The 12245-nt window shown below is 40.0% G+C and overlaps 1 protein-coding gene across 1 annotated transcript in view; it reads left to right on the top strand.

Annotated features, from left to right (window-relative positions):
- Positions 1-12245, top strand: part of ADARB2 (adenosine deaminase RNA specific B2 (inactive)) — a 110406-nt gene that overhangs the window by 52808 nt on the left and 45353 nt on the right. The window lies entirely within an intron of this gene.

Genomic DNA, 12245 nt, shown 5'->3' on the forward strand with positions numbered 1-12245 from the left:
TTAAGACAAAGTATAATTTTACTTATGTTCACAAATCATTTCCCTCAAAGCTTCTATTTTAATTCTGAATTCCCTTTTATGAATTCCTTCGATCTGTCAGCCATCCAATTTGTCAATATCTTACTGGTTTTGTGGAGCCTAGAAAAGAAACTCACACATATGAAGTGATTCACAGAAGTTGCAAAGCTAGAAACAGCCTTATCTTGGTACATTTTCCAGGAAGATTTAAGTTCTTTCCAGTACCAGCATGTCTGCCGACCATGCAAGATGAATCATTTGCCATTTGTGTTATTATTTTCTGTACTAAAGTTGTAGATTTGTGGTCTGTTCCCCACCATCATTCCCAGAGGCAGCAAGGATCTTGGCACACTGTTCAAAGATGGCACAGACAGGTTTTCCATATCAAACACTCAAATAAGTACCAATTTACTGTGTTTTTAACATAGAATTTGGCAGAAAACCCCTTAGATCTCTGCGAACAATTTACTAATGACATCAACAAAAACAAATCTAGTAATATCTTGTTGCGTTCGGTACCATATGCACCCATAACAGACAAAAATTAATTTGTTTTTACCTTCATTTCAATTTAATATCATCCTGACTAGAAACAGATTTATCTGTGCTTGTACAGTTTTCAGACAAAGCTGGTAAAAAGCACAATGTGATTCTGTGATAACTGCTGTTAAGATAATACAAAATCTCTACAGACAAAACAGAAGTGTGCTAGACTAGTTTTCTTTTCCTGAAATCTGATATTTTTTTCTGCCATTTCAGTTTCCCAGGGAAACCAAAGAAAGTTACATTTGGGCACTGTAATTGACTTATGCTGTAGCACCCAGGGCAAATTCCAAAGTATGAGAAAGAAAAAAACGTAGAAAATTATGTTATTGACTGTGAATGTTCCACAGTAATAAACTGCTAGTCAGAAAAACAGGCAGTCTAATGTATTTAGATATGCTGTGCTCTGAATCGCGATGAAAAGTTAAAATCTCTATTCATTTTTGTCAAAGTTTTCAAAACATTTAATTAGTAGACATCAAGACCTTGAAAAAATCTGCCTGGGTAGGAGCAAATTATCACACTAGATATCAGCTAATGTGATGTTATCTGGTGTAATAAAATCATTGAATATAATATTTAAAAAACTAACATAACAGATCTTGAACTAAACATTTCAAAAGATGGAACAGTTGAAGTAAATTATTTAACGGTTCTCCAGTTATATCTGAAATCTGCCAGTCCTCTAACACATTCTAATTTTGTTGAAACGCATTCAGAGAAGATTTTTCTATAAAATATTGTTTGATTGACTCTAGGAAAAATTAACAAGACATTGCATTCAAATCTTCCACATACAGCAAGTCATATTTCCACAGAATATCTTCAAGTAGAACAATCAGTATACTTGTTACTGTAGCATAGTATTAATATGAGGACCTAAGTTTTATTGTATACTGACTATCCAGAGTAGTTCTCCTGGATTCTCTGAAGATATGGTGGGTTCATATACAGTAAATTAAGAACTTCACTTCACCTGCAGAAAAGACAGTGCAGATAAGATCGCGTGAAGCACAAACCATCACCTCAGAACATGCATAACCAGGCACGTGGTGCAAGGAGTTAACTTTCCTCATAGTGTTTTGCATTTGTGGCTAAAACACAGTTGATAATGCCAATGTTTTGGCTAGTGCCAGACAGTGCTTGCAAAAAGTCAAGAGTTTCGCTTTCGCTCTTATCCCCATCCCCAGCGAGTGGTTTAGGGGTGGGCAAGAGGCTGGGAGGGGACATAACCCGGACAGCTGTCCCCAGCTGATGAAGGGGATATTCCATGCCATATGACATTGTGCTCAGCAGTAAAAGTTTGGGGAAAGAAGGAGAAGGGAGATACATTTGGGTTTATGGCATTTGTCTTGCCAAACAACTGTGAACTACCGTTATCTCAATCCATGAGCCTTCTTGCCTTCTCTCTATTTTCTTCCAATGACACAGGAGAGGGGAGTGAGTGAGAGGCTGGTTGGGTGTTTGATTGTTGGCCAGGATCAACCAATATTTCATTTCGGGGTATGCGGAGCTGGGAGATAGGAAGCCCCAGCCCAGCACAGTGTGAGGTGGGAGGCGGTGGTGTGAGCTGCACACCAAGTGCTGCCATCTAAAGGCTAGCAGCATTCACACTGTTTATTTGCACCGTGGACAGAGTTTGCCTTTGCCAGCTCTGAACAGATATGGGCATACATTTGTTCTCTACCTGACATCACTGGATGCAGTAAAGAATTCCTGTCACTCAGTGCAGAGATGATCTATTATTGCTGAGGTCCTCTTTGCAAAAAAAACCCTCCCATAATCATTACGGACAAAATGAGACTGCTATTTAAACACTATTTTCCCATTTGTGTTTGACAAATCTTAGCAGTTTAAATACTGATAGGAACTTTTTGTCATGCTTTCTGTTAAAAATGAAGCATTAAGAAAGTTCAGTCCTTTTCACAGGAGCATGGCATTCATAGAAAAAGGTTATGAGTTGATTTCTCACTTCAATTTTCTCTCTTCTTCTGTCTTTTTTTTTAGACTGACAATCATTTTGATGTTAAAAGCAAACTAGGAGGTCTTCTCAGTGATCTTGTATGAAATAAAGATGAACTGGACAAAAGAGCCCTAAATAGCAATTTCATGCTGTGATAAAAGATGGGAAATTATCATCCGTATCTCATGGAACGGATCTTAATCATTGCTAAGTGGAAAACAGAAAAAAAGTAAAGTTGACAATACGTCTCCGTGGATCTTTACAGTCATATTAAGACTCATAAAGCTTGACATCTAAGTACAATCAGGAATATTGATGGCCAATTGATTTCTGATCCTTAGTTTGAATAGGAAAGTTGTAAAGTAGTAAAACACAGTAGAAAATTCAGGCCACATGTAGAGTATCAATCTGTTCCATCCCAGGTTGGATTTAAGTAGCCAAATCAGTTAGAGGAACTGTGAATAATTCACAGATTACAGCCCAGGGCAGATCCCTTCAAGATGAGAGTCACAGAAGTAATTTAGGCTCTCGGGTCCCATTTGCATAGTTAGATGGATGCTAAAAGCCTGGTCCCAGTGAGACTCAGTGTTTCAATGAGACTTAAATTCCCAAAATCAAAATTGGGTGCCCAATCTCCTGACATGTTTTTGAAAAGCTCATGAGGTCTCTTCACCTTCTGTTGCCTGATGCTCTTAAGGACATAGCACAAAGTCATTTGATATTCTTGGAAATATTATCCACTTCTTACATGTGCCCAGGTTGACTTGATATTTTATATCAGATAAATAGACACATAGTTAGAAATCATATATGTCACTCTCAGAAACCTGTCTTCCTCTGGTTAGAAATCTTAAACCAATAACCTCAAATTCTCTAAAAAATTTTGAACTCCATAAGAGCATCTATTTTCTATTTCTGGATTTTATAATGTGGACCTATAATAAACAGACTAGGATTCCTGCAGCCTTTACTTTACTGACCTAGTAAAACACATAGGAAGACATTTTTAAATGCAAGTACACTTATGACAAAAAAAAAAAAAAAGACAAAAAAGACAAAAAAAAAAAAAAAAAAAAAAAAAGAATAACTTCCTTCTGCACTTATCTGCCAAAATCCACATTCAGGATTTTAACCTTTCTCACTGCTACTGTTAGGGATCTCAGTAGCATATAAGACACAATTTACTTAATGCTCAGATATCAGTGGCACAGCATTCATTAAAAAATACAGATATCTGCACTCAGGACCTGGCAGGAAAAATGCAGTTCAGTCCTGTTTTAAAATTAAGAATTACCTGTAAGCCCCCACACAGCTCTGCTCCTGAGAAGAAAAACAATGTTCAAACTCAAATGAAAGGAAAGGACCCTCAAATAACATTGATTCTGCCACTGTCAATTTAGATTAAAAAAAAATACATCCTCATATATCTGGTATGGGGATGAATCATGCAGGGGCCTGTCTGTCCTCCCCTTCCCATTGAGGAAAGGAAGGGAAGGCAAAGGGCACTGGTGTTTGCAAGCACAGCACTGTCTCCTTCCACACTCTTCAGAAACGAAGCTGATGGGATTTCATCCTTTCCATCCGCTAAGGGGAGGAGAGAAATGGACCATAGAAATTAGAACTGGGAAAGACCACTAAGTCATCCAGTCCATTCCCCTGCAAGCACAAGGTTATTCCCCATGATGCATTCCCAAGTGCTTCTTCTGGTCTAGATTTAAATGAATCAATTAGCAATGGGGTTTTCAACACCACCTTGGGAGACCATTCTAGTCTAATGGATCTCGTTGTTAATAATTCTCACCGATTACTCAGCCTGACTTTTATTTTCTGTGATGTCATTCCAGGTCCTCAGTTGTACTGCTCTAAATTTAGTACCCATCTCTCTCCTTGGGGTTTGCACCCTTCAGATACTTAGAAACATTTATATCACATTCATCGGTGTCACATACCAAAAGTTTACATATTTAATTTTTGTACTCTCCTGCTGGTCAGTCTCCTCTGCAGCCCCCAGCAGTTTTGCCCGTTCTCGATTCTCCACTCTGTCAACCTCCTCTCCATTCTTTTCTGGGCTGGGAAATTCTGCTTGTGAACGAGGCTTACTGGAAGAACCTTTATAGGAACATATTGCAAAATGGGTTAGTGCAAGAGTCCTTTTTCAGGCATCCGAGTGTGTGACCGAGCATTTCAAAACTGGCTTGTGTCAGAAAGGGATTTTTCTTCCAGAGGAAATGAATTTGGAATTTGTTCACAAAGAAACATTCCATGGTATTGGGGGAAGTTTACTGTGCCTGACTGTGAAAGAGAGCCACAGCCGCTCTCAGACAATACCCTGGCTCTTGCTTCCAGCCCAGAGGGATCAAAGATCACAGTAGAGGACAGCGCCTCTGTCCCTGCTCGTTCACGGACGAAGATGAAGAGCACCATAGAGAATAGCCTTCCCTAGGCAGCGCAGTCAGAGGCAAGATTACCCAACGCATTAATAAAGGAAGAAAATATAAGGCTCTCAGAGGCTTCTTCTACACCTTCTCTTTCCACAGAAATACAATATGTTCACTTTCACATAACCCACAGTTTGACGTCAGGAAAAGAAATCCCTTTGCAACTCCAGTATTTCAAGGACTATGTATTTATATGCCCAAATATCTTTAACCTCACTGCTAGCAACTTCTTTATTCCTAATTTTTGCTAGCTATGTATTTGCCTTTTGTTCAGACTTCTGCTATTATATTTCATAAGCCCTTAACATGCTTCTTCCTTCCCAGTTATTTTGTCAGCCACTTGTTTACATCAGGCGCTCCCATCCACCTCAGGTCTGCTCCTTGGGATGCCTGAAGTCCCAGGCTCCTGTCTGTCACTGAAATTATCACAATCACCACCACTGATACAGTAGAAAATGGAGAGTAAAAACTGAGCTGCAGCAGAGTCCGTACAGCTGGCAGAAAAATGCGTGCTGTTAATAGCCATATGCCTACTGTTAATCATGCCTGCTGTACACAATTCTTCTCTTATGGCTACATATTCATTTTTTTCGGAGTCACAAGTATGGTTTTATTCTCCATGCAGAGCTGGCAACAGCAGATCTCCCTGTGTAGGAAGTGCATATTCTACATTGAAACTGAAGGGCAGGGTACACCATACCACACACACCAGTCCCTCGATCCTCAGCTCCCTCCTTGCTCATGTATCTTGATTTCACTCCTCTTGAAACTTCAGAAAAGAGGGGGTGTAGACGCATCACCAAGTTACAGGGCAAATGGAGTGATGGACTTGGGTAAACACAGCCCTCACTTCTAACCATAGACTACCCCTATGCAAGCTCTAGCAAACATGGACAATGGCTTCAACAGCTTTTTACAGAAACACATGCTTTTCCTACCTTTTTTTCAGAGAGGAGATGGGGAGAAGAGCTCTCACGTGTTTTGCAGAAGTATTTTGCGTGGGACACTGCTCACTCCTGAGGTGGCAAAAGCAGCCCACAGCCTAACAGTGCAGTCCTCTGTAGGGCTCTGCACTGGCTCGGGGACCTGCCTTGGGACAGTGGGGTGCAGGACTGTGCCCACAGCATATCCCCACAGGCATCTTTTCTAGCACCACTGCCCTTTCATGTCTTGACTATCTCTTATTACAAAATTAAAGCCTTTCTAAGGATGTGGTAGAGCTGCCAGGGAAGAAGATAACAGAAAATAATGTGGAACTTGTCACTGCTATGTAGCATCAAGAAATTTTCCTTCCCTAAACAAACCTGAAATGGAAACCTGAACTTATTCAGCTACGAGTAGAGGGTATTGAAAAAAAACCTCCTCTGTGATCGGAGCTCTATTAAGCTGCCTTGAAAATTATTCCAAATACACTTTTTTGCAGATAACAATAGACAATCCTTTTGAATGATTTGTTAAAAAAGGTAAAGAAAGAGCATAAAATTATTGCTTATCAGAGAAAGAAGCAGCACCATTTAAAGTAACATGAAATTGTACTCCATGAATTATTCACAAGGGCTGATGTTACACTATCATTATTTCTGGCTCTTTTTTTTTACTGCATAGGATTTTGTGTCAGTTGTCTCCAACCCAATAAAAGAGGTGTGGGGTTTTTTAATTAATCAAACCTGATTTTTCTGATTATTTTTTCTAATTTAAAGTGAACATATTCCAAGCAGCGACTTATCTTCATGGTGTCATGTTAAAAAAGAAGATAGATTTCATTACCGCTAGCAGGGTCTAAAACATGCAGCGAAATAGACGTTTGCATACTGACTGGTGTTTCTCTTCGTGTTGCGCCAGCTGCTGAGAAGCCAGAGTGTGATCCCAGTTGTATGCTGGCATTAGCAGCTGCAAACTCCATCCTGTTCGATGTGAATTAAGCTCACTGAATCTCCAATATACAGCCAGAGTGATTCAGTTTTCTGATTGCATGTAACAGTCAACACCTCTTGCAATTACCTAGTGATTTAGATTTTCCTTTTTCAACTCATAAATATGCAGGGATACAATTCTGTATTATGGAAGGCCTTAATGATCACAGCACACTAGAAGTGAAAATAACTATATTAAAGTCAGTAGAAACATTGATTAGACTAGCCAAAACTCTCTGGTTTTATTGGTAGAGCTGTGTCTCAAAGCAGATGGGTGTAGATAGTTTGCATTTATGGCCATGACCAACTTAAAAGCACAGCTCATAACTGTAGTCCGTAAGATGTCAGCCAGTTCTCCATATCCAGCTTATTTGCTGAGCAAACCTTCATATTTTTTCTTGCTTACTGCCTTTTCTGTCAGCATTTTTCTGAATAATTTGTATTGCCAGCTCTGTGGCTGCAGGACTGATGTTTTGGGAGATCATATAGGGAAGACAGCATTGTTTGCTTTATGTGTGTAACAGCCCAGCTTAAGACAATATGACCACACATGAATATATTAACATTAATACAAGCAATTATCCTTAAATGTTGTGTGGGGAAAAAAAAAAAAAATGAAAAAAAAAAAACGTCAAAAGGTTTAAACATCCGGAAAAAAAAAAAAAAAAAAAAAAAAAAAAAAAAAATTAAAGGCACTAGGTTTGCTCTGCTTGCCATCTTACAATTTGAGGAGTTTTTATTCACACTTACTATTTGGTTACTTGTAACAAGAGAAGTCTTGCTACAACATCTGTCTACATTGTAGAAAGCTATACTTCTGCTGGCTGTCTACAGGTCTGCAGAGTTCATGAAGAGAAACTGGAAATACTGAGGCGCAATGCAGACTATCCAAAAGCAAGTATCTGAAATAGGCCAGCTGAATCTCCTTCCAGGAAAGTTCCTCTGCTTTGGCTATAAAGAGAGTCTACAGGAATTACCTCAGCTACAAACATCTAGACTCTAGCCATCCAGAATAGCTGAAACGAATCCCACCACTGGTGTCAGCAAATTGAAAATGGCTTATAATAAAACCCATTTTCTTTTCAGTGGCTCAGTTATGGCATGAAAGTCTGGACTATCACTGACTCAAAAAAAATGAACACTAACAGGGTCGAGATCCCCCCTGCCTGGCTGTGAGAGGAGACCCGCCCTACTAGACCCCAGGGCGAGGCTCAGGGTTTCAGCAGAGCACCAGAAAGACTCATTACCTCACTAGATCATTAGACTGAATCTGTGATCGAAGACAGTGTGTCATATGTGGGTACATTTTCATTGTATAATGCAACTAATTAGTTGGTAGAATTTTTGAAAATAAAATGTGGCAAATTCCCTTTCTGCTTCCCCAGCTGTCCCTGTCAACACAGCGTTAGCCAGGACCCAGACAGCATGCTGACACAGCTCCCCAGTTTCCTTTCCCCTGCTCCATTTCCTTTTCAAATTGAAAACTATTAGGAGTCTTTAGGCAAATAATAGAAACCTAATGCAGGTGTCTGTTATAAATCGTTCACTAGTTGCTTTTAACCTAATGTCTCAAACATTACGTCGTCGCAGAAGGCAGCGAGCGAAAGAAATGCCTCATGAACTCCAACAATCAGTGGGTCAGGAGTTAAGGTCATAGTAATGTAGCCCATTTCTTCCTGTTTGTCAAATGATGAGGACACAGTTAGATCCCTGGGTTTTTCATCTGAGATTAGCTCCCCTCAGCAAGAGCATGGGTCTTGCCAAGAGCAATCCTCGTCTAGGATCATGCCCCGCTGTACAGCCCTAAGCAGGGAAGGTGGCATATGGCTGGTGGTGCCAGGTTAGTGCTAGTTTAGGATTTTGCCACATCAAACGCTATAGCTTTCCCAGGCACAACTTGATGATCTGCTCAGTCGAGATCTGCTACATGTCTGAGGTTAAATTAATCAATGTTTAGGAGGCAGCTTGACATTCGTAAATAGAAATCGCTTGAGAAATTTGAAGTATTCTGCCAGCAAAATAAAATAGGAAGTAAACATTAATAACAAGAGTTAGTAATGACAGGGGTTTTATGCAAAACAGACAAAGGTACAGAAGTGCCTATTAATTCCAAATCACTGAAGCAAGTATCTAGGCTCAAGAGTTGGAAATGCTGCCTAAAATGCCAACGTGATCAGTCAATGTTAAAATCTACCTTCATCAACTAGGCATCACATGTCTTATTCTCAGACACAAATTCCTCCTATGTTCACTGAAAATATTAGCAAGCGCTTCACAGGGGATAAGCCTCCAACTCTACATATGTACAAAAAAAAGGCATGCAAGAGGACAATCTGTTAGCATATATGCTCCTGAACACATTGGGCAACTGTCAGGTTGTTGGAAGTATTTCTCATCATGCCGGGTGCCCTCGCTTGTAGCACTGAATGGTGCTACATTGGTCACAGATCAGTTTCCCCAGTCGGCTCCCCAGTGAGGTGTAAATATTTCAGAGATAATGCATAAGTCATGTACACCTGTGTTTCTGAGTGTTGTAGGAAACGTACTCTTGGGTATTTCTGAACATGGAGGAACATAGATTATTTTCTGTCATTGCAAATGGAAAATACATGGAGGTTTTTAATGTTTAACACTCAGACTGGTTCTGCAAATTCTTGGAAACCATTGCCTCCAGCCCCAGGCAACATCTAAGTGATGTTCTCCAAACATGTGCACCTTGCCAGGACTGGCAGACACCCCAGGCTGTGTCCACATGTGCCTACCTACTGGGGCCCCATCACTGAAAGCCAACATATGGAGTTAATTCACCTAAAAATGAACAGCCCAAGCACACTTTCTATTACTATGTGGGCGGACATTGTGATAGTAAACAACATCAGAGGGTTTCGTATTATTGCTGCATCAATAGATGTCGGGTGCCTTTGTGTTTCATTTGTGAATAAATCCAGACCTCACAGAAAATCCTGAATGTGTTATCATCATACACTCATACTAGAAGAGAGAAAGAGTTAAGCTTATTTATGGATAAAATGTCTGAAATAATAAAAGGTATCACACTGTGCACTGGACTGATTGGGAGGGGTGAGTAAGATATAGCTCCTGGAGAGCAGGAGAGCAGGATGGTTTCCCCAGATGGTTTGGTCTGTATTTGCAGAGCCTGGTGCTTTGACTTCGAGGTGAAGAGGAGATGGGGAGGCACATTAGGGGTATGCTAATGTAAGGAGAAGGAAGGAGTTGGTCTCACTGCCCTGAGAAGGAGTATTGACAGAGGTCCTCAGGTGCAGGCAGAGAGGCTCATGTGTTTCTGAACAAGAGCATTGCCTCCTGGTGTACTTCTACTGCACTGAGGAAAATAAGACTCTGTCTACATTGGTAAATAAATAAAACAGAGTAAAAAAAATAGCTGATTCTTATCACGGACCTTCCAAACAAGGAAAATAATATATACTGTTCAGGAAAGTATACACTATTTTTTGAGATGATGCATGGGACTCAAACACCTCTGTTGCAGGCAGTTCCTCATGAAATGTTTGGTATTAGTCCATGTGAAAGACACGGCTAACTAGCTGGACATGTGATCTAAGATATCTATTTTATTTTTCATTAAAGCAGTGACCCTAAAGTAAAGTGACATCAAAGCAATTTTAATGCACAGAGTATAAACTCCTTTCTTCATAGGGAAGGAGCTAGTTGTCCACCTCAGCTTTTTGTCTAGCAATAACACTAGAATAAACACAAACCCTTTGTAATTGCATTTCTCCGCTGCATGATACCGTGCGCTCCCATCTTCACTTCTTATATTTTCTAGATTGCCAGCTCTTTATATTTTTTTAATAAATACTCTCAAACACCTTTTAGGGTCATTTTTATAGTAAAAAACAGAGATTAAACTTCTGGCACAGGCATACAGTGATGAGTATTTTGTCATTAGCACCTATAGCAACTTCTGTATGAAACTGTCACAACCAGGGTGTCAGGTGTGATTAACTGAATTTTTCACAATACTTATACCTCTCCTACAAATGTCACAATGCTGCAATGCCACAATACTAGTAAACCTTTTGAATTACTGATATAACTATCGTACTGATAGCTGAGATAATTTTGGTATCATTTGCTATTGTATACATTAAGTATGGCAACAGTGCTATAGCATGTCATCCACCACTAGCTCCAGTGCTGTGTGGAGTTTATGAATTGTTATTGGTCCTATTTACTAAAAGGGACATCACTGGCAGCACCAGCCCTTTATGTTTAAAATACAGTTTCCTTCTCCATTCAGCTGTTTTCTCATATCCTACCAATGGATGTTATGAAAGAACACGGCCGCAACCATAGTGCTTCCAACCCAAAAAATCTGTGCTAAATTTTGGGTTTTTTTCCACTCAATAGGCTACATCATAAGAAAAAAAAATAATATTGCTGACTCTATAAAACTATTACTATAGCTTTTCTACAGCTGAAGTAACATCATAGAAACAGCACCACCATGGCCCATGGTGAGATCATTTCCATTACCCCATGGGTACTTGCAGCCTCAAGCCTGTCTTTGTTACTGACTTGTCAGACTCCAAGGGCTTGATTCAGTCGCTTAAACATGGGCTTCTGTTTCCACTGAATCACTTTATGGATTTCCATGTGAGATGTGTGGGGAGGGTGCAGAACCTCCTGGACACCCCGACTTCCCTGGAGCAGCAACCAGAGGTTAGGCAGGACACCGAGGGCATCTCAGGTGACACTACACAGGTACAACTATGCCAACCCCAGAAGTCTGACTTGCTATACTGTACGTGTGTTTGCCTACACACAGTCATTGTGTACAGCTGTTAAACACAGTCCAACACTCTTAGGCTACTTTGTCACATCTAGAGGAAGCACCCATCAGCCAGTAAAGTCCTTTTTCCCAAGAGCTGCTCCTTTGTTCTTTAGTATTCAGAGAGATGCATCCTGAAATACACTGTTCAATATATTATTTCAGTTTGAGCTCAGTTCATTCTTAACTCTTCTTTGAAATTGTCCACAGGGCTGAATGAGCTACATTTTAGAATGAAATACAGGTCCTGTTGAAGTCTGTAAACATTTTGACACTGACTCCAAAGAAATCGGGATTTAATCCTAGAAAGTGTCGATCTGGACAAAGAAAGTCATGTCTTTCAATTGCCATCACCATTATCTGGAGAGGCAATGGAGGAACAAAGCTGGTCTCACTGATGAATGCTCCATCCCTGAGACTACAGTGGAAAATGCACCGATGTAGCTGCTCTTGGAGAAACAAAAAGACAACCGGACTGAATGTCAGATCTATTTTTTCTCTGAGATTTTTAAAAAGCAGCTCCAGAAGTGTTACTTGCATTTTATTTAGTACTTATA

This window comes from Leptosomus discolor, chromosome 6, assembly GCF_034619465.1.
Source record: "Leptosomus discolor isolate bLepDis1 chromosome 6, bLepDis1.hap2, whole genome shotgun sequence".
Lineage (NCBI taxonomy): Eukaryota > Metazoa > Chordata > Aves > Leptosomiformes > Leptosomidae > Leptosomus > Leptosomus discolor.